The following is a 22,289-nucleotide window of genomic DNA, read 5'->3' as shown; positions in this document are numbered from 1 at the left end:
TGTCTTACGATGCACAGGAATGTTCACAAAGCAATCACTGAATGAAGCTGATTGACCAGAGATTATCAAGAAAAGGGTGAGCCTTATAATATGAAGACAGCCAATTTGGCCCCTCAAAAGTGAGGGAGAAATAAGGGACAGTGAATGAAAGGGGAAAGTTTAAGGAGAGGAGGAAATGAGGGAGAGAAGAAAGTGGGGCAAGAGAGAAAAGCAGTGAGGTGATGAACAGGGGACTAGTTTTGCAGGAAATACTTATTATCTGTGTATTTCTACATATACAGAATTTGTGTGTAAAGTAGAAAAAGTCTCCACTGGGAAGATAACTAAAGGTTATTAATATTCGTTTTATCACTCAGCAGCCAAGACACATGCTTCTTTCTGCTCCCCAGAAGCAATGTTAGCTACTAGTTTCAATTCAGGAAAATGTATATCTTCAGAAAGGTTTTTATGAGATATTTATTCAGCTTTTTCTCAAACTTCTTCATATTTTCACTATAAACGTTAAACTGAAAGTGTGTTCCAAAAATTCTATTCCACCATGAAAATGTAGAAGCATACTTTCTGATGAAGTTTATGTGGTGTAAATCATGATGCTGAGAACCAGCATAGAAAAGGATGAGATTTAAAGGTTTGAGAGGAATATCATAACCACGATGGGCATCAATAATTTCTATCAAATAAATTATCACCCATGTCCAAAGAAGAATTAATTACATGATCACACAAAAGCATGATTCCAATGAAAAATCCAGTTCCAAGAATTAGAATTTCCAAAGGATGTGCATATTCAGCTTCTATTCCAAATGGGGCTTGAAACTTCTGATGAATTTTATGAATCTATTTACATACTCTTTTTGTGGTACAAGAATCTATGCAGGCTTAGAAATAGTGCCAAGTAGTATCAAAGACTGTAGTATAGCCAAAGCACCTTGCCAAAAGCATATACCATTTTGTCATTCTTTTTCAATCATAAATAATATTGAAATACTCTGTAAAATGATAGGTTCCACAAATAAAAGCAACTGGATATAAAAGTGATTAAAGAGAAGTACTGTAAAGCATTTCCATTGGTTTTCCCATGTCTCTGGTTTATATTTTTCAATGTTATTCTTTTTTTTTTTTTTGAGACGGAGTCTTGCTGTGTCGCCCAGGCTGGAGTGCAGTGGCGCGATCTCGGCTCACTGCAAGCTCCGCCTCCCGGGTTCACGCCATTCTCCCGCCTCAGCCTCCGAGTAGCTGGGACTACAGGCGCCCGCCAACTCGCCCGGCTAGTTTTTTGTATTTTTAGTAGAGACGGGTTTCACCATGTTAGCCAGGATGGTCTTGATCTCCTGACCTCGGATCCACCCGCCTCGGCCTCCCAAAGTGCTGGGATTACAGGCTTGAGCCACCGCGCCCGGCCAATGTTATTCTTTTTAACGCAAAGTATAAATTGAAATAGAAATCCAAGCAAAAAGAACAAGAAATAAAAGCTTTCATGAATGATAGCAGATCCCCATGTTGCAATCTAGAACATTGTATAATTATCAACATATAATTCCAAGCATTTTAAAATGGTTCTTGCAGAGGACTCTCAGGTAAAAGTGAATCTACATACTCCACAGTTACAAATGCTGAACTAAAGATGCTGGCACTTTCATTTGTTGCCATTTCTCAAATCTCTGCAGATAGCCTAATTCTGGATGGTCATAAGGTGACTGTAGCCATGATTTTTGATGCTTCTGATTTTGTCATTCCACCTGTTTTAGCCAAGTCTCATTTACTATGAGTAAATCATACCTAATAAATTTCTAAAACTCAAACTGACTTCTAATAACAGACTTGCTGATGTGAACTCAGGAAGTACAAATTCATTTACTGTTAAGATTAAGTAAACATACCACAACAGGATGCAGATGGGAGTTTAAGGAGCAATTTGAAGACACGCTCTAAGTTCATTGAGTCTTCAGTGAGCCACCTACAGTAGAGATCAGGTTTATTGGAAGGTGCCAGGACAGTGCCACCCTTATCATCAACCAACACCACCCTGCTTTCCCATAAAGACTGGAGAACTGTGCAGAAGGTGGAAAAGTCACCAGTCTTTTAGGGGGTGTTCACGGAGACTGATAATTCCCTCCCTCCCACTGAGGAGAAAATAATTTTCTGAAATAAAATGATTATTTCCAGGAATACAAAGTAAGATGAGAGTCATGGAATCTGACTAAGATGTCATAAAGTTAGTATAAAATCTTTGGGAAAGGGGTGTTGACACAGTTGGGGGATAGTTAACTGACAAAAATAAAACCGCATCATATTTATCTTCTTACTGAATTAAAAACCCTCAACAAACTTGCTCCATGAAAGCTAAAAAGGTAAATTCTAAAATCATATAATTCACGGTTATCTCAATTTATAATTCTTGTAAAAATAGAATTACTGTACCTATTCCTCTGCTTCGCTTCAGATTGTATTCTCAAGAACACAGTACAATTTACTGAAACAATAACATATATGTAGTTAAGAGTAGTTGCAGAATGCAAAAGCTTTGCTTTGAAATCAGTCTACCACCTATTTAATTGTTAGTATAGGAAGTTGTACCAGCATTGGAAGTTAGTTTAATTTGGGTTCCCCCCAAAAGTGGACCCTGAGGCAAGGAATTGGAGGCAGATAAGTATTTATGAGGTAATCCCAGGATGCAAAAGTGAGAGACAGAGAAAGTGAAACGGAGAAAGGAAGAAAGAAAATCAAACGTATGCTACTTCTATAGAAAAATGAGACTCAGTCTCCTTGAGGATACTGTGAAGAACTGCACAGAATACCCTTCAAAATCATACCATCAAAGGTAGGAGTGGCTGGGGCATTAATCTACCTACTCCTACTCACCGTTGGCTAAGGATTGCCTCTGGAGGTGTTAACTTACTTTCAGTTGTGCCTGCATTCATGGAATGACCCTCCGTTTTTTGCCCCACTGCCCACTTGGCATGGGTCTCTGGCAAGTGCAGGGGACTCATCTCCACAAGTGAATGCAAATCAAGTTCCCAAGGGGTTGGGGCAGTTTTGTGGTATGTCACAAATTCCTGCTATAGAGGTTTAAGTGCTTTCTGCCTTCTTCATGGAATCACCTGCTAATGTAATAGATTTCTTTAAGTATATTGTCAATTACGCAGGCATTTTAAGATAAAAAACATACTCATCAGTTATTGCCAAATGTCAAATCTCAATCAAAATGACCCCCAGACTCTCTTCCCAGAAAAAAAATATTTTTCAACAGGTACATCATTTCCAAAATAGACCAGACCTGTGATAGACTTTTAAATATTAGGAATACATAGGATGGTGAGTAAGATTTGGTTATAGCTTAGCCTAGGGCCGTAAACAACCCATAAATAAACATGAAACGACTGTGCTCCAAAATTCCTCAGCTATGTCAGGCCATGGGAAGTTCCTTTCTCAGGCTTCCACCTGAGAGGCTTCTGCTTGACATATGAGGAGCATTTATAGTAAACTGAATTTTGATAAAAAGCTCCAGAAAAGCAGGGAACAATTGTTTACGAAAACCATCTAGATTAGTGTTTTCAGAACTGTGCCCATGAGGCCATGGAAGAGAAAAAAATAAAGGGGTGGGTCTGGACTCCTCCCTTGCTTCAACAGGAGCCATGGTGAATTTTTGTTTGTTATGTGTAGGCTTATGCTTCAGCTTGAAAAACACAGAACAAACTCTTTCGATTTACAAATGAAACACAGGCTGGGAGCCATTAAGTGGCTTGTAAAAGACCACACTGCCAGACAGAAGCAGAGCTAGAATGAGGAATCTGACTTCCAAGTAACAAAGACTCTCTCCTTTAACCTAGTTCTGACCTTGGACTTCCCTCTTTGTCCCTGTAGAATCAAGTATAAGCAAGAATGGGGCTAAGTTACTTTACTGAAAATCCCCCACACTTTGTATCATCAAATTTCTCATCCCCCATCCTCGAGATATCAAATCACCCTGGGCAGCCTTCAGCAGGAATTATGTTGAGTTGGTCTAGTAAGAGTCACCCTTACCCTGAGGTTTCCTTTTAGTAATTTTCCACCCACTGACCTGCTCCTTGGCTGTAAATCCCCACTTGTCCTTATTGGAGTTCAGCCCAATATCCTTCCCCCATTTCAAGACATCATTGCAGTGGTTCCTCTACCTATAGCGATAGTCTCCCCAAATAAAGCCTTCATTGCCATCTTTAGCAAGAGTCCTTAAACATTTTCTTCTTTAACATAAGCCAGCAATGCACTTCCTAATTCACCTTAGTTTTCCTTTCCAGACCTGTGTCAATTCACAAAAATACTCTCAGCAGTAAGCCTCCCTATTGTCTTCCCTTCAACAAATGTAGGGGGTATTTAAAATGGTACTTAAAACAATACTGACTATAGTCACTTCATCCTCTCTAGGAGAATGATTCAAATCTTCTCTGAGGTAGATAGCTCTTTTGTCTATAAAAATACTTTGATGATGGGCCTTGACTGACTTGTTCATAGAGAAATGTGAGGACCCTTGCTCAAAGTTTAAATGAATGAAAGCCAAATTACACCATGAAACAGAGTAAGAGAGACTAAGGTGGCCGGGAGGGAGGCCAGCAAGAAGGGAAGATTGGATGAAAGCAGGGGAGAGAAAGACGAAGAGGCAAAGATATAAGCAATATGGAGGCCTGAGGAGAAATTCTCTGTGATTGGGCATAGCTAAAGAACTGAGAACATGGTGGCATGATATTCTGTTGTAAGTTTGTGGTACTGGGCTGGGTTGTCACCATTTTTTCCCTTCCCTGTTATTTCCAGGATTTAGAAATCAGCCACACACAAAAGCCATATGTTAGTTTTATTTGAAAAAAGGAATAAAGTGAAGCACAGCAATGGGGAAGAGGATAGGAGAGCCCAGAACGGATAGAGAAGACGTGGAATTAAACAGATGTACTGCTGTTTAAGAGCTTAGCAGAGAATGGTGCTATACCATAAACCAGCCCAGGACGACGTAAGCCATCTGTGGGGAGTTCTCAGAGATAAGGGGGTGGAGGGCAAGGATAAGTGCCATTTGATTTGAACATCCTCCCACTAACTCTTTTCATCAGTCAAAGTCATTTCCTGCCCATAATGCATTAAAGAACTATGACAGAAGAATAAGACACAGTGTGTGAAAATTGCTCCAACTTTCAGGTACTTGTCAGGAGAAGCAGCATGTAATACTTGACATGACTCATTTAGGTAGGAGATGACAGCAGGTAAAATTAACAGGAATCTGAAGTGATGTGTTATTTCCCTTAAAGAAATATATGATCTCAAATGAAAAAAATGCCATAAAATTCACATATGTACTTTATTTAAAATGTTGACATACAGGAAAAATGTACTAATGAAAGAATTTGTGCTTATGTTTATGAAAGACTTATTATTATAAATATTATTTGTAGAATAAAACTCATTAACCCATTTAGATTCACAAATAATGCAATAGAATTTTTTTGAATTATTTGAAAATTTATACCACTAATGACTTTTTGGTAGTTTAGGCCTACCAAAACAGTTTACTTTGACAGCAAGAAAATCAAATCACAGTAAGGGAATGGCTAAGATAAAATATAAATGAAAAGTTTTTTTCCCTACAGGTTATTTCAAGTAACTGACTTCCATGGGTAGGAGGCATAACTAAAAATAGATTTTAGAAAATTATTCTATGAAAAGAACATGTGATCAAATCCTAAAATGCTTCAGTCCTTGATGTGGCTCAATGTCTTTGGTACAGTGGTTCTCACAGTGTAGTCCCTGGCCAGCAGGATAAGCATCACATGGGAACTTGCTGGAAATGCAAAGTCACATCTTAGAGAATCATCATTTGACAGTCAAGGAAGTTGGGATGCTTTTATCAATCAACTTCCCGTCAGTCATTGGTTAAAGGCTACTTCTGGGGACCTTATCCTAGACAGAAGGAGAGCTTGCCTCTTTGACCACAGGGGAAAAAAATTTCTCAGACAGAGAGTAACCGTAGCAGGTTTTTGTAGCAAGCAGCCTTTTGCATGTCCAGGTGAACACCGAAGGGATATGGCAGGGCACCAGCAGCCTCTGCTACGGTCTCTGAACTTCATATGAGAAAGATCTAGGTTTTATTACCTCGATCATCATTATTATGTTAATATCAATGATGAATTACATGGTCAGAAAGGGGGAAGGGGTCTCAGGAAATACACTCCAAAACTGTAATCAGCCACTTTACATTTCTTTCTGGGATTGTCCCTGCACAAGCTGAATGTGGTGGGGAACTGGTCCCAGATACGGCTGTGCAGTGAATCCAGTATGCATGACTTTCTGGCAGGGAATCCCTGAAGTTGATGCATTTTACTTGTCCATATGATACTTATATTTAGTAATCCAGTGATTCTAAATCTCTATTTAAATGTCATTGCTGGGCATGATATATTGTATGCCTGATTTAAAACAAACAGAAACTCCAACTGATTCAGTCAACAAATTCATTTAATTCTACTACTGATTCATAGTAACCACATAAATTGCCAGCAGGAACAGGAAAATCCCTCTATAGTAAGCCCTAGTTAGGCAACATCCTTCCCTAAAGCTTATTTCCAGAAATAGTCATGAAGAGTGAATACAACTGCCTCCAAGAATGTTTGCTTTCACTGGACTCTGTCATTTACCCTCTACTGGGTTCTAATCAGGTTTTCCAAATAAGTCTCCTGGAAATATCCCACTGCAGTGTATCAGATAAGTGACTCCAGAGTCAACATAAAATTTAATCAGAAGACAGTAAAATAAACACGGTGGTCATATTTATTTATTACTGACTTCCAATAAATTTCCCAGGCCCAGTTCATACACCTACACTGATTTTCATGCAAAAGATAACACCCTTGCACAAATTATATACATATATACATACACATATATACATGTGTATAATACACACACATATACACACACATATATACACATATATACACATATACACATATATACACATATATATACACACACATACATATACACCTATCCCTAACTGAAAATACTTGTTTGTATACTAAATATGTCTACCTAGTAAAAGGGACAGAACCAATGAGGGAAACGAGATCACTGGGAACCCTTGATTTTAATGGTCACCTTGATATTAATGATCCAGTGGCTAAATTCAGCATATAGGAGTGTTTTGTTTGTCTTGTCTATTATGCTTCATTTGTATGAAAAAAGAATAAGCATTTATATATGGGGGAATTCAAATAAAATAATCCATGTTTCCGCTTCCTCTTTCAAGAATCAGTATCGGGCAACAGTGATCTCAGAATCTGTGTGGCAACAAGAGGCAGAGGTTGGAGCATGGCTGTCTCCTTAAGATAGGGCAGACACAGCCAGGTGCAGTGGTTCACACCTATAATCCCAGCATTTTGGAAGGCTGAGGCGGGCGGATCACCTGAGGTCAAGAGTTTGAGACCAGCCTGGCCAATGTGGTGAAACCTCATCTATACTAAAAATACAAAAAAAATTAGCTGGATATGGAGGCGCACGCCTGTAGTCCCAGCTACTCGAGGAGGCTGAGGCAGGAGAATCGCTTGAACCTGGAAGGCGGAGGTTGCAGTGAGCCAAGATCACGCCACTGCACTCCAGCCTGGGCAACAGAGGGAGACTCCATCTCAAAACAAAACAAGACAAAAAGATAGGGCAGACACACCCAATTTATCATAGTTACCACTGTTTCCTTATTGTCTACCTGCCTTGCCTCTAGGGGTATTGAGTTCGTAAGCCATTGTAAATAGAATTTTATACACAGTTTTGGAAATGTAGTGCATCTTACCTTTTACACAGATGCCTCAGATGTAGGAAATTTTCATTTGGAATACAAGCTTCTGTGTGTTGACTAATTGCATTACTGTGTATAATTGATGGCGCTCAGCCAGTGCACCTAGGATGACAATGAATAGCACATAAAATATTCTAAGACAGCCTTTCCATTTCCTGTTGTAATTATTAGCAATATTCTCCAGGTCTCATCTTAAGCTAGGCCCTGCCCCTGCCCTATACACGTCTTCCTCTAGATAATTTCTGTGCAGCACCAGCACAGCAGAGGAAGGATAAAGATAAAGCTAAAACATAAAAAGAAATTAAGTCTGTGTATACATTTGTGACTAGGAGAATAACCTGCTTGTAAGGAAACTGATCTTCTTCTTGTGGGATGGGTTATCTTTCTTTCTTTTTTATTTTCTTTTTTTTTTAGAAGGAATTTTGCTTGTTGCCCAGGCTGGAGTGCAGTGGCTTGATCTCAGCTCACCGCAACCTCCGCCTCCCAAGTTCAAGCGATTCTCCTGCCTCAGCCTTCTCAATAGCTGAGATTACAGGCACCTGCCACCACGCCTGGCTAGTTTTTTGGGTATTTTTAGTACAGACGTGGTTTCTCCATGTTGGTCAGTCTGGTCTCGAACTCCCGACCTCAGGTGATCTGCCCGCCTCTGCCTCCCAAAGTACTGGGATTACAGGTGTGAGCCACCGTGCCTGGCCGTCTTTCAAACAATCTCAACAACTTTGTTTCAAAAATGTTTGTATTAATGCAGGCTCATTTGAATAGGTGCAGTACCTAGTAAATGAACTGTTTGAAAGTTGAACCCTTCATTTGGATGAAAGGACAATTGCCAAAAGGTCTGTCTTGGTATTTCACAGTAACTAATCATATCTAACCTCTGAAAATTTCCAAGCTTAGCTGATAAAAGGGAAAAAGCTCAAGTGAGGGTTATGCTCAGTCTAAAGCATTTTGGCATTACAATGGAATAGGAATATATATTTAAAACAGGAGCAAGGGAGGAGGCCAAAGAGGGAAGGAAGGAGGAAAGGAGTGATGGGGGAGAGAGAGAGAGACAGAGAGAGAATATGACAAAATGACACAATGAATGGCAGAGAGGGAAAATTCTTATTTTTTGGGTTAAGGATCAATCTCAGCTCTTTGTATCTTTAAGTTTCTTTTCCATTCAAACCAAAGTTTTAAAGCATGTGACTTTATGAACAACGGGGATATAGTATAAAGAAATGGAAAACTCAATGCAAATAAGCATTTGCTTAAGCATTTTAAAGTCAGTCATGAGTTGATTCATGTCAAGGTGCAAGATTAGGCTGCTACTATTAGAGAGATGCAGCATCTGAGAGCAGAAAGATTTTCTACTTTGGTGGGGCTGCAGAATGATTAACAATTTGATAGTTATCACCAGTGTCTGACACAGGGTTATTTTCAATGAGGGAAGGTTGAACAATGAAGGACAACAAAAGGTAAGTTTCTCTATTCATTTTCTGAAAAGATTTCCAAAACTGTACATTCAAAAATCTCCCTGGACAAGCCCTTTAAGTTCTACAGGCTCAGTGAAAATACATCTTATCATTATCTGCTGCAGTAAAAATAAAGTTGAAATTGTGCCCATATATCATGTATTCATTTCTCACATATTCCCCCCAATCATTTGTGTAAGAATATTGTCTTAGTTCATATGTCCCCCAACCAAGATTACAGCCCAACCCCCTTCCGTAATGAAACATAATGTTTTGAAGCGATAATAAAACCCGTATCACATATGCAACAATCATTAAATCCATAGACTTTCTGTCTGTATTGGGGAAATCCCTGAATTTGCAATGCCCATCGCTTGTCATAGACATCTTCACATTTGCTTTATATACAACATCTGTGTAGCTCACTCATGTGATCATGGGAAGAAGAAAGATAAGAATTAATGGGGGTTCCACATTGGTACTCTGTTGATCCACTGTATTAATTTGCCATGGATGTGTAACAAATCACCATAAACTGAGCAGTTTATAAGAATACTCGTTTAGTACCTCACAGTTGTGTAGGCCATAATTCCGGGTGTACGTGGCTAGATTTTCTGCTCTGAGTTTCAAAAGATTGGAATCAAGGTGCTGGCTGGGCTGAGCTCTTTTCAAGAGGCTATGGGGGAAAATCTGCTTCAACCAAAAGTCCATTTAAGTTGTTGGCAGAATTCATTTTCTTGCAGTTGTAGGACTGAGGTCCCCCTTCCTTTTCTAGCTGACAGCTGACAGCCTCCCTCAGCTTGTAGAGGCCATCCACGGTTTTCATGTGGTCCCCTTCATCTTCAAAGCTAGGAATGGTCGTGAATCAAAGCCTTCTTGTGTTTTGAATGTCTCTGACATTTCCGTCTGCCCTCTTCTTCTGCCACCAGTTGGAGAAAATTCTCTACTTTAATTAAGGGCCCATGTGTTTAGATTAGGCTACTTGATACCCTGATAGCTTACCTTTACAACTGTGTTATGAAGTAACACAGTTGTGACAAGACTCAATCACAAATTTCATACCCAATTACATTCACAGGTCCTGGCGATTGGGACCTCGAATCATGGGGAGAATTTCTAGAAAATGTACCTACCACACCTATCAACTTACTTTTTTTTTTTTTTTTTTTTGAGACAGAGTCTTGCTCTGTTGCCCAGGCTGGAGTGCAGTGGCATGATCTCGGCTCACTGCAACCTCCCCCTTCTGGGTTCAAGCAATTCTCCTGCCTCAGCCTCCCAAGTACCTGAGATTACAGTCACTCACCACCACGCCCAGCTAATTTTTGTATTTTTTTTTTTTCTTAGTAGAGACGAGGTTTCTCCATGTTGGTCAGGCTGGTCTTGAACTCCCGACCTCAGGTGATCTGCTCTCCTCTGCCTCCCAAAGTGTTGGGATTACAGGCGTGAGCCACTGCACCTAGCCCATTTTGATATATGCTGTCCCCTTGTGGGAAAAATTTATAAGTATGACATGGACTATATCAACTGTTGGGTGAATAACAGCATTCTAAATGTTCAATGAAGGAAGCCTCAGCTTCCTGGTTCACCATAAGAATTTGCCTCTAGAACTTGGAGGTGAGTAAATCACCTACAGTCCTCAACAGCTGGCTATCAATACATCACATCTAGACCTCTAGGGGAAGGCAGGCTTATATACAAAAGATGAAAAACCTAGACAAAAGGATGCTTTCTTTTTAAAATTATATGAGCTGTATCATATGAACTCTGCACTGCCTCAGCCTTTGGATGCTAATGTGAAGTCTTAATAAATGATCTTGAGATGTGAGGGATAATCAGTCCATTAATTTCTATAACAGATATCTAAATGAGAGTTACTAGAACAAGATAATGTGAACACTAAACATAGTGTTATTTTTCTAGTGCATGTGGCAGATTATATTTTCTAAAGATGACCACAACAATAACTCCCATCACATGTGCTTTTCTGTCAATTTTTGCTTCATGTGTTTTGACATTCTCTTCTTGGGTGCCTATATGTTCATAATTTTCACATCTTCTAGTTGGATTGACAGTTATATTATAAAATATATTCTTTTATCTCTAGCAACAATTTTGTCTTAAAGTCTATTTTGTCTGATATTAGAATAGCCTCTCCAGCTCTCTTTTGATTACTATTTGCATGGTATATCTTTCTCCATTCTTTAACTTTTGACATATTTGTAACTTTGAATCCAACGTATGTCTCTTGTGGCCAGAATACAGTTGTATCATTTTTTAAAATCCATTACGCTGTTTAATTCACTTATATTTAATGCTGTTACTGGTCAAGCAGGATTTGTATCTGCCATTTTGAAATTTATTTTTCATATGTCTTATGCGTTTTTGCTCTTCTAGTCATCCATTATTGCCTTATTGTGTTAAAAAGATACTTTCTGGTGTACCATTTAATTCTCTTGTCATTACTTTTACTGTATTTTTAAAGTTATTTTCTTAGTAGTTACCCTGGCAATGACAATTAACAGCTTAACTTAAAACAAACTAGTTCGGATTAATGCCAATTTAATTACAACAGAATACAAAAAAAATTGCTCCAATTTATCTCCATTCTATGCACCCTTATTTGTGTAGATATTGTCATAAAAATTAAAGCTTTAAACATTGCATGCCCATCAATACAGACTTATAATTATTGCCTTATGAAGTTGCCTTTTAAATCAAAGAGGAGAAAAAATAGTTTAAAAAATAAATTTATGCTGTACTTTATATATATTTAACTATATAGTTATCTTTACCTGGGTTCTTTATTTCTTTACATGGTTTTGAGTAACAGTTTGGTGTCCTTTCATTTTAGCCTGAAAGACTCTCTAATTTTTCCTGTTGGACAGGTCTAATAGTGACAAATTCTCTCTATTTTTATTTATCCGGAATGCCTGAAATTCTCCTTCATTTTTGAATGATAGTTTTGATAGATATGGAAGTCTTAGCGTCTTAGTTGACAGTCTCTTTCTTTTAGCACTTCAAATACATCAACACTCTGCCTTCTGTCCTCCATGGTTTCTGATAAGAAACCTGCTGGTAATCTTATTGGAGATTCCTGATCTGATAGTATTGCTGCTTTCAAGGTTTCTCTTCATGTTGACAGTCTGATTATTATTTGTCTAAATGTGGATCTCTTTGAGTTTATCCAACTTGGAATTCATAGGGATTCTCAAATGTGTAGATTCATATCTTTTATTGAATTTGTAAAGTTTTTGGCCATTTTATTTTGAAGTATTCGGCCAGGCACAGTGGCTTATGCCTGTAATCCCAGCACTTACGGAGGCCAAGGCAGGCGGATCACTTGAGGTCAGGAGTTTGAGACCAGCCTGGCCAACATGGTGAAACCCCGTCTCTACTAAAAATACAAAAATTAGCAAGGCGTGGTGGTGGGAGTCTGTCGTCCCAGCAACTTGGGAGACTAAGGCAGGAGAATCACTTGAACCCAGGAGGCGGAGGTTGCAGTGAGCCAAGATCGTGCCAATTCATTCCAGCCTGGGCAACAGATCTAGACTCCATCTCAAAAAAAAAAAAAAAAAGAAAAGAAAAGAAAAAGAAATATTATTTCTGCTGTCTTTTCTCTCTCTTCTGTTAGGACTCCCATTATGAGTATGCTAGTATGCCTTCTGGTGTCCCACAGGTCTCTTAGGCTGTGTTTTTCTTTCTTTCTTTCTTTCTTTTTCCTGCTCCTCAGATTAGATTATCTCAATCAGTCTATTATCAAGTCCACTGATTCTTTCTTCTGCTTGCTCAAATCTGTTGAACACCTTGACTGAAAGTTTTATTTCAGTTACTGAACTTTTCAGCTTGCAAGTTTCTTTTTAAATACTTTCTCTCTTTGTTGATGTTCTGTTCTGTACTTGTAAGACATTGTTCTATGCTTTTCCTTAGTTCTTCAGCTCTTTATAAAATAGCTGATTTCAAGTCAGTATCCCCAGCAACTGGGCTTCCTCAAAGATAGTTTCTATTGACTCATTTTTACCATGGATACGTCATAGTTTCTTGTTCCTTTGCTTGCCTCGTAATTTAAAACTGGACATTTAAAATAATATAACGTGGTAACTGGGGAAATCAATTTCTCCTACTTGCCCAGGGTTTCTTGTTTGCTTAGTGACTTTTCTAAACTAATTTGGTGAAATCTGTATTCCTTGTCATGTGTGGCCAGTGAAGTTTCTACTCTGTTAGCGAATGATTTGCTTGAGATTTCCTTTCATGTCTGAAACCAGTAAGTCTCCTAGTCTTTGTTGAGGGTCTCTGAGTGCATGTTGAGGCACCCCCTCAACACTCAGGCAGAGTTTACAACTCCACCTTAGCCTTTACTTCTTATTTGCATAGCACCTTGAAGTTAGTCAGACATAAAAAGTTAGAGACTTCTCAGGTTTTTCTTGAGCATGCAAAGAGCCCTATATATGTGCATGGCCCTCCAGATTTCCAGGAACATGTTACAATTTTTGAAGCCCCCATGGACATTTCATTTCCCAGTTATTCCATTTAAGTTTTTTGTTTAGCCTATTGTCTACCTCAATTGCAATCTATCTGCCACCTCAGGCAGCTTCAAGTTTCAACAATTGCCTCCGTTGTTTTTGATGAATTCTCTGAAGAAAAAGGTTTACCTACTGAGCAAGCTCCAAGTCAGGTAAAATAAAGTCAGCCTTGAGGTTGGTGTTTTCCAGGGAACCACAGACAGGTCAAATAATGATAATTCTCTGGAATGTCGCAAAGTGCTTCAACTCTGTTCTACCCTTTCCGGTGGCTGTCAGGATGCTGGTTTTCACTGATTGTAGGCTATTGGTGTTTAAGGCTACCATGGAGCTGAAGAAAGGAGGATGGGAATATGGAAAGTTAAAATGCCAGAAAGCTTACAGTTCTTGATGAGTTTTAGCCATTGTACTTGAATAAATGCTATCCAGATTTGCACAACCCTTTGATTAATTTCCAGAGTTCTGAAAATGTTGATTCTGACCATTTTTCAGTGTTCTTATTATTTTTATGTAGGAGTGAATTTTCAGAGGTCCTTACTCTGCCATTTTCAGTCAATGTGACATTGACACCGCACCATTAAAAAGTGGAGTCTATATCTCCACCTCCTTTAAATCTGTGCAGGCCTTGTGAGTGCTTTGACCAACTGAGTCAGTGGAAGTAATGCTACTCCAGTTCTACTTGTAGGCCATAACTACCCTGCCAAATCCTACTTTCTGCCTCTTGGAAGCTAGCCATCCTGTAAGAAGGGCAACTACCCTGAGGCCATCATGCTGTGAGAATCTCAAGCTACACAAGAGGCTCTGAAGAATGATACAACATGTAGAGAGTGAGAGATCAAAGAGCACTAAGGTACTAGGCATGTGGGTAAAAAAATCCTTCTTGGAAGCTAACCTTGCAGTCCCATCTTTTCTAGCTCATACAATCTGAACCAGAAATTTGTCCTGCTGAGCCTTTCCCAGATTCTTAGCCCACAAAATTGTGAACAAAATAAAATAATTATTTTTAGCCACTAGTTTTTGAGGTGGTTGTTATGTGACAATATAGCCAGAATGGTAGATAATTAAAGCCAGAGACAGGAGATTCTGCTCTGATGAAACCAGAGTCATTGTGACTGCCATTACTGCTATTCCAACACTCCCAGTGGGTACCTTTATCATTAAGTTGTTGAAAATTGTTTATTTGTTCCCCTTTTCAATTGATTTGTAAAAGGAATGCTACCATAATTCCTCCTAAATATTCCTTTATTCTCTCTCCTCAACTCTAATGTCTTCACTCATCATGGGGTTTTTGGAGAGACAGAAGTCAATTTCAGTTTTGGAGACATGAAAAGGTTTACCCATCTCTTTAAAGTAAAGATGGCTCCCCCTTCCATTTTACCCCAACGCCTACATTTCCTGTATTACACCATCATCATTCCCCACAGTGACAGCAATCCCAGTAAATAATGTCTCCTTGCTCCTTCTCTGGGACTCAGCTGTTTACTGCTCCATGCCCCTCGATATGTGTATTATACAGACTTCGTGTGGACAGCATGAGGATTCTTAAGTCCTTGCACAGTTTTTTTTATTCAGAAACAATCAATATTGTTACTTTATTAATTCTTAAAATTTACTTGTAAAAATAATATTCAATTACTGAAACAACATTTAACAAGCTAGCTTTCCTTTAAGTCTTTAAGACCAGTTTGCAAATCCTATTATTCTATTTATATACACACTAAATCTTAACAGTCACTGACTAGAAAACCTTTGATTAATACTCAGTCAACTCAAATTGACCAGACTGAACTCCTTAAACTTTTAGCCCTATTTGTAATTCAGTTAATTCATTTACAAAAATTAAATTACATTCATAAATTTATTATATTAAAATTTCTCTTTAAGTATTTCAAAGGCATGACCTAAAACTAAAAGCTTTATTCAGTCATTCAGCAAATTTTTGAGCACCTACTATATGCCAAGCTCCTTTATAAACGTTCTGGATACAGCAGCAAGCAAAACAAATTGCTTGCCTTTGTGGAGACTATATTTTAGTGGGTAAAATAGTTAATAAATAAATATATGATATCATTCCAGATACTGATAAATGCTCTATAGAAGAGAAAGTAAAGTGATATAGTCATTTTTTATTGAATGGTCAGGGAAAGCCTTTTAGAAGGGCTAACATTTAAGAAGAGTACCAAATGAGGTATTTTCACAAAACTTAATGCTAGAAAATCTAAAAATTCAACTTGAGACCTAGTGAACCTGAACTTCTCTTAGGCCTTCAGTACTGTTTGCCAACTTAGTAAATTTATCTCACACTTTCCGAATATCAATCAAAAGACTAAAATCAATGACAAAATCTTACATTTGAAATTGGAATCATAATCTAAGTCTTGCGTATTCTCTAACACGCCAAATTCTCTCTGATATTGCAAAAACATTACATACAAAATGTATACAGTATTGTAATGATTATGAAAATCTATCCCAAAATTTAATTCTAAGCTTATTTTAAAACATTAGTATTAAGGTTAGAATGATTGAAATAATGACATCAATTCTTTGCCCTTCCCTGTATCCATGCCGTTTGCCAATTGACTGCAGTTCCTCCTATCAAGAGACAATATATTTTCCTATCCCTTGGTTCTGAGTCCAGGCACGTGCCTTATTTTGGAAAATGTGATGTCAACAAACATGAGACAACTAGAGGCTTGAAAAAGTACTTGTTCTCTTTTGCCTCTATCATTGCCATGAGACCATACCTGGGCTATCCTGCTGGAGGATGAGGGACACATGGAGGAAATTTGAGTTGCATCACAGAGATTTTGTGGTTGTTACACAGCATTATAGTAGAGAGAGATAACTCTGATACAGTCCCTGTATTTGTTCTTCATGTTCCATGGGTAGAAAATAAACTTAACAACTAAGACAAAATGTTTTCATTTCAAGGGAGTTGAGCGTTTTGTGCAAAATTAATCAAGATGAGATTCACCTGCAAAAGTAACTGACCAAGGAAAAATGTTTTTCCCCTGATGTAAAAGTCTAGAGAAAGGCAGTCAGATTGGTACAGCAGTTTCATCATGTCAAGGACCCAGGCTCCTTCTATCTTGTTGCTCTAGTATAGGTCACCTCATCGTCAATGCTGACTACTCCAGTTCTAGCCATCTTATCTATATTCCAGCCACAAAGAAGGGAAAAAATGGAAAGAATAAATATAGGCTTTTTCTCCCTTCGGAGATAGCTTCTGGATGTTGTACATCACTTCTTATATCACTTTGACAAAAACGCATTGATATGGTCAAACTTAGCTATAAAGAAGGCTAGAAAATATAATCTTGATTCTGAGCACACATATGCCCAGCTAAAAATCTGGAGTTCTATTAAAATTAAAAAAGTAAAATATAATATTTAAGGATAACCAGCTGTCTCAACATTGCAATCTCAATGCTTAAGCAAACTGGAATTACCAATTAGTTAAACTAGGGTTACCATCTCAGCAGACAGGCCAGGTTGTCAGGACACAGAATCTACTAGGGTAAGGCCCTAATAGGTATCCTTACCTTTTATACATTTGCTATGAAAACAAGAGACTCTATTTTTTTGAGAGCGACTGGTCTTTGTTGGTTTCAGGTTTTACCCTAAAGTTAATGGCTCCATTTGACTGAACTAGAAGTCGACCCTGAATTCCAATTAATTTTCAGCTAACTTCCTTCAGTCAACCTCTGTGCAGCCTGATTGAATTCTGAATTCTTATTATATTTTTTCCGTTTTAGAAGGATGAAAACCAAATCAGTTACAGTTTTCATGTCTCTCAGTCATAACCCTAACGTCATCTAATAACATCATCATCAAAGTGCGTTACATAAGCTACTCTGGCATTCCAGCTTTCTGAGATCTCTCTTTAGATTTAGCAAAAGGAAATAATTTCCTAAAATGCTCCTGAGGTTTCCCAAAGGTGGCCATTTGTCTCAAATCAGGCTAGGATCACCTCTTCAATCCTCCCCAGACCACCCCTACCCATTTGGTAACTGCCCCTCCCTTTTGTTTTCCTCTGCCTGGTGCCTTCCTCACTTCTACTTAAACAATAGTTGATGCAGAACATCGATACAGCCTTGCCCATCTTTTACTAAAGCAAAATAAACAGTAGGCTATTATTTAAAATACTTTGTTGAAGCTTTGTGCTAAACAGAGGGTAATTTAAACACTAATTTGGAAAGATTTAAAACCTGTTCTGAGATATTTTTTTCTAGAGCCTACAGGTCTTACTCATTCCCAGAGGTCTTATACTGACCCCCTTCCTCTTTAGCCACTCAGCATGCCATCCTGTTGCTGAGAAGAAAAGCCCTTACCTCCTCAGATTAGTGACCTCTGTCTTGTGCTCTCTCTCAAACTCTTGGGCCTACAGCACACTCCCTTTAAGGAAGAAAAAACAGGTGAAAAGCCCATTCATAGCATAATAATCCTTCAGAGATGTAGTCTTCCTCCAAAGAAAAGAACATTTTACATTTTTATGCATCATAAGATCTGGGCCTTGCCTCTGCATAACTAAGAAATACATTAAAGTAGTATTTTTCCTGTGTACACAAAAGCTCAGGCATCCCAGTGATAAATTCTGCCTTCACCTTGAGAGTTACAAGCAAAAATTCCAAGGTAGCTTTTTAAAAATAGCAACTTTTAGTCGTGCTTTTAAAGCACATATGACTAATTAGGCAGGCTGATAATACTTTACCATGTTAATTTACCACTTAAATTCCACCTTCTGAATAAGAAATGAGATGGCTTAGTAGAAAGTCACTACCATTCGACTAAGATAAACAAAAAATAAAATTTAATGAGAAATGGAAAAATAATTGTGCTAGTAATCAGGGATGAGTTATTATAATTAGGACTAGATTTGAATTCGGACTTCTTAGAAGACAAAATCAAAAGGCATGAGTGTTTGTCTAGTTGATTAACCTGATGTGTCTTATACAATCCTGTGATGTGGTGAATGGTTCTTTTAGATTCTCTTGAGTAGATCCAGAGAGAAGTGGGTCTAGAACCCACAGCTATTGTGTAAGGCAGGAGTTGGTAAACAGTTTGAGTAGTTGGCCAGAGAGTAAATATTTTAGGCTTTGCAGGGCTTTATGGTCTCTGTGGCAGATACTCAACTTGGTAAGTGTAGGACAAAGGTAGCCATAGACAATCTGTAACTGAATGGATGTGGCTATGTTCTAATATAAAAACATGTGGTGATCCAGGCTTGGTTCACAAAGTGGTAGCTTGCTGACCCTGGGTGTGAGGGTATATATTAGGTAAGGGACTGCAGTGAATGGATGAGAAAGTTCCTTCTCTGGAAAAGGGGACTAGTTGGTTGAATGTGTGAGATATTTATTTTGTAACCATTTTCTTAATGGCAACCACTTAAATAGTATAAGGTGCAGGCCCCCCAAAACTTGATACAGCCCCCGTGCATAGGCAGTGAACAAATAGATACAGATGTAGAAATGTCATGAAATCAGGGAATGATTCTGGACAGGTATATATGTAATGTTTTCACTTCCTCTTTGCAATTCATGTAAAATCTTTAAGTAATAAAATCAAATTTTCTTTTCTATATTAGCTCACACAAGGTTTGAGCCAGACCTGTATAACCTCACCATTTCCATTGTTTTCTTTGAAACTATTTCTGAAAGTATTTTAAAGTTATCTTGGGGATTAGCCATATTTTCAGGCCATTTTTTCACTTCCAAGAAAAGTTATGGTGGCTTAACTGATGCTGTAGAGTAGAATCTGGGGAAAGCACACGATAAGACAGGAGTATCTGTGAATTCTGTCAGGTTTGTTGTTGTTGTTGTTGTTGTTGTTATTCTTTCTTTCTTTCTTTTTTGAGATAGAGTCTTGCTCTGTCGCCCTGGCTGGAGTGCAGTGGTGCAATCTCGGCTCACTGCAACCTCCACCTCCCGGGTTAAAACAATTCTCCTGCCAGCCTCCCGAGTAGCTGGGACTACAGGTGCATACCACCACACCCAGCTAATTTTTTTCTTTTTTTGTATTTTCAGTAGAGATGGGGTTTCACCATATTGGCCAGGATGGTTTTCATCTCCTGACCTTGTGATACACCTGCCTTAACCTCCCAAAGTGCTGGGATTACAGGAGTGAACCACCACACCCAGCCCTGCCAGTTTTTAAAAGTTGCATACCACCATCTCCTCCATACACTTTCAAACAAGTATTTTATCAGTCAGAGCTGCCTTTGTTTACTTGCTTTAGTCTCTCATAAGAATCCCTTTGTTCTCAAAAGCATCCTGATTTGGTTTAAGATGATCTTACATTAAACTCTTCCCCTAACCAGAGCGCCTTAAACAAAACCCTAAAACTAAGATGCAAACTGGCAACCATGATTATGGATTCGCTGATGTGTAGCCCAAATGCATGGAAAAGTTTCTTGAATATTTGAAGAATGGGATGGTGTAATTGCCTTTTAGGTTGATTGAAATACATCTTTTAAAGTTTTCCAGTATGTAGACATATCCATCAGAAGGATTCCATCATGAATTTGCATTTATTTATGTGAAAAAATGCTATCAGAGCCTTTTGTTCACCCCCCAATCACGCCATCTTTTTGTAGGCAAAGAAGATTCAATGCAGGCTGACTGCAAGCAGAGAGAATGGTTTGCTCTTTCTGAATTATCTACAAGAGAGAAAACATTTCCTGGAAAGTCAATCCTCCATAAGTTGTAGATCTGTCTCTATAAGTTATAGCAAATACTGGCACCTACTGGTGAAAATATGACAGAGCAGCTATCACACAGAAACCACCGAGTCAGAGAGAAAAAAGAAACAAAGATTAGAAATTCAAAATATGAAATCAGGGATACCCCTGACAGAAATAAATGATCAGAGTTGAGAGAGAATGATAAGGTTCATGGAGAGAAAGAGATCCTGGAGACTGGTAGCACACATGAAAATTTTTTTTTAAATAGCTAAGAGATGATCATTACTAACAGACATGATGCAACTGTAAAACCTCAGTATCCAATATAGCAGTGACTACCACTTCACTTGTCAAAAGTTTTCTATTTATTACTAAAATCAATAGAAAAAATCCTAAATTTTACTTGACTAAAATTTTACTTAATTCCTGCAATCGTTTATTTAAAAAATATTTATTGAGCACACTGACTATATTTTAAACACTATTCTAGGCTCCAGGAATACAGCAGTGTAATGACAAAGCCCCTGCTCTTGTGAAACATATTCTATCGGGGAGGGGGTCAGCCAGTAAAAAAAAAAAAAAGTAAATAATAACTAGAATACATAAGGAACTTAAACAACTCAGTATCAAAAAACAATTAATCTTATTGTAAAATGGGCAAATGATCTGAAAAGATGTTTCTCAAAAGTAGATATACAAATGGCAGACAGGTATATGAAAAATCACTAATCGTCAGGGAGTGCAAATCAAAACCAAAACAGTGTGAAGATTCCTCTAAGAAGTAAAAGTAGAACTACCATTTGATCCAGCTACCATATGATCCACTACTGGGTATCTACCCAGAGGAAAATAAGTCATTATACGAAAAAGATACTTGCTTGCACAGGTATGTTTACAGCATCACAATTCACAATTGCAAAAATGTGGAACCAGTCCAAATGCCCATCAATCAACGAGTGGATAAAGAAATTGTGGCACATATATATGTGATGGAATACTACTCAGCCATAAAAAGGAAATAATTAATGGCATTCACAGAAAATTCGATGAAACTGGAGACTATTATTCTAAGTGAAGTAATTCAGGAATGGAAAAATCAAATATCATATGTTCTCACTCGTAAGTAGGAGCTAAGCTATGAGGACACAAAGGCATAAGAATGATATAATTGACTTTGGAGACTTGAGGGAAAGGGAGGAGGGGGGTGAGGGATAAAAGACTACACACTGGGTTCAGTGTATACTGCTTGGGTGATGGGTGCACAAAACCTCACAAATCACCACTAAAGAACCTACTCATGTAACCAAATACCACCTGTTCCCCAAAAACCTATGGAAATAAAAAAATTAACACCAAAATGAGATATAATCTCATCCCAGTTAGAATGGCTATTGTCAAAAAGACAGTAATTTTAAAATACTGGCAGGATGCAGAGAAAAAGGAAACACTATACACTGTTGGTGGGAATGGCAACTAGCAGAGCCACTACAGAAAACAGTAAGGAGCTTCCTCCAAAAAACTAAAAATAGAACTATTATATGCTCCAGCAATCCCAGTGTTGGCAATATTTCCAAAATAAAGGAAATCTATACATCAAAAAGACATCTGCGCTCCCATGTTTATTGCAGCACTATCCACAATGGCCAAGCTATGGAATCAACCCAAGTGTCCATCAATGGATAAATTAATAAAGAAAATGTGGTATATATACACAATGGAATACTATTTGGCCATAAAAAAGATTAGAAAATATTAAAAATTTAAATGAAATTCTGTCATTTACATCAACATGGATGGAACTGAAAATCATTAAGCGAAGTGAAATAAGC

General features: G+C 38.1%; 1 protein-coding gene and 1 pseudogene across 1 annotated transcript in view; both read right to left on the bottom strand.

Moving 5' to 3' along the window:
* The window catches only part of SYTL5 (synaptotagmin-like 5), a 228,280-nt gene that overhangs the window by 186,136 nt on the left and 19,855 nt on the right, over positions 1 to 22,289 (bottom strand). The gene's annotated exons all lie outside the window — the stretch shown is intronic.
* On the bottom strand, positions 411 to 1,650 carry LOC105512229 (annotated as a pseudogene).

Source organism: Colobus angolensis, unplaced genomic scaffold, assembly GCF_000951035.1.
Source record: "Colobus angolensis palliatus isolate OR3802 unplaced genomic scaffold, Cang.pa_1.0 Scaffold103, whole genome shotgun sequence".
Lineage (NCBI taxonomy): Eukaryota > Metazoa > Chordata > Mammalia > Primates > Cercopithecidae > Colobus > Colobus angolensis.
This window is presented reverse-complemented; position numbering and strand designations above follow the sequence as displayed.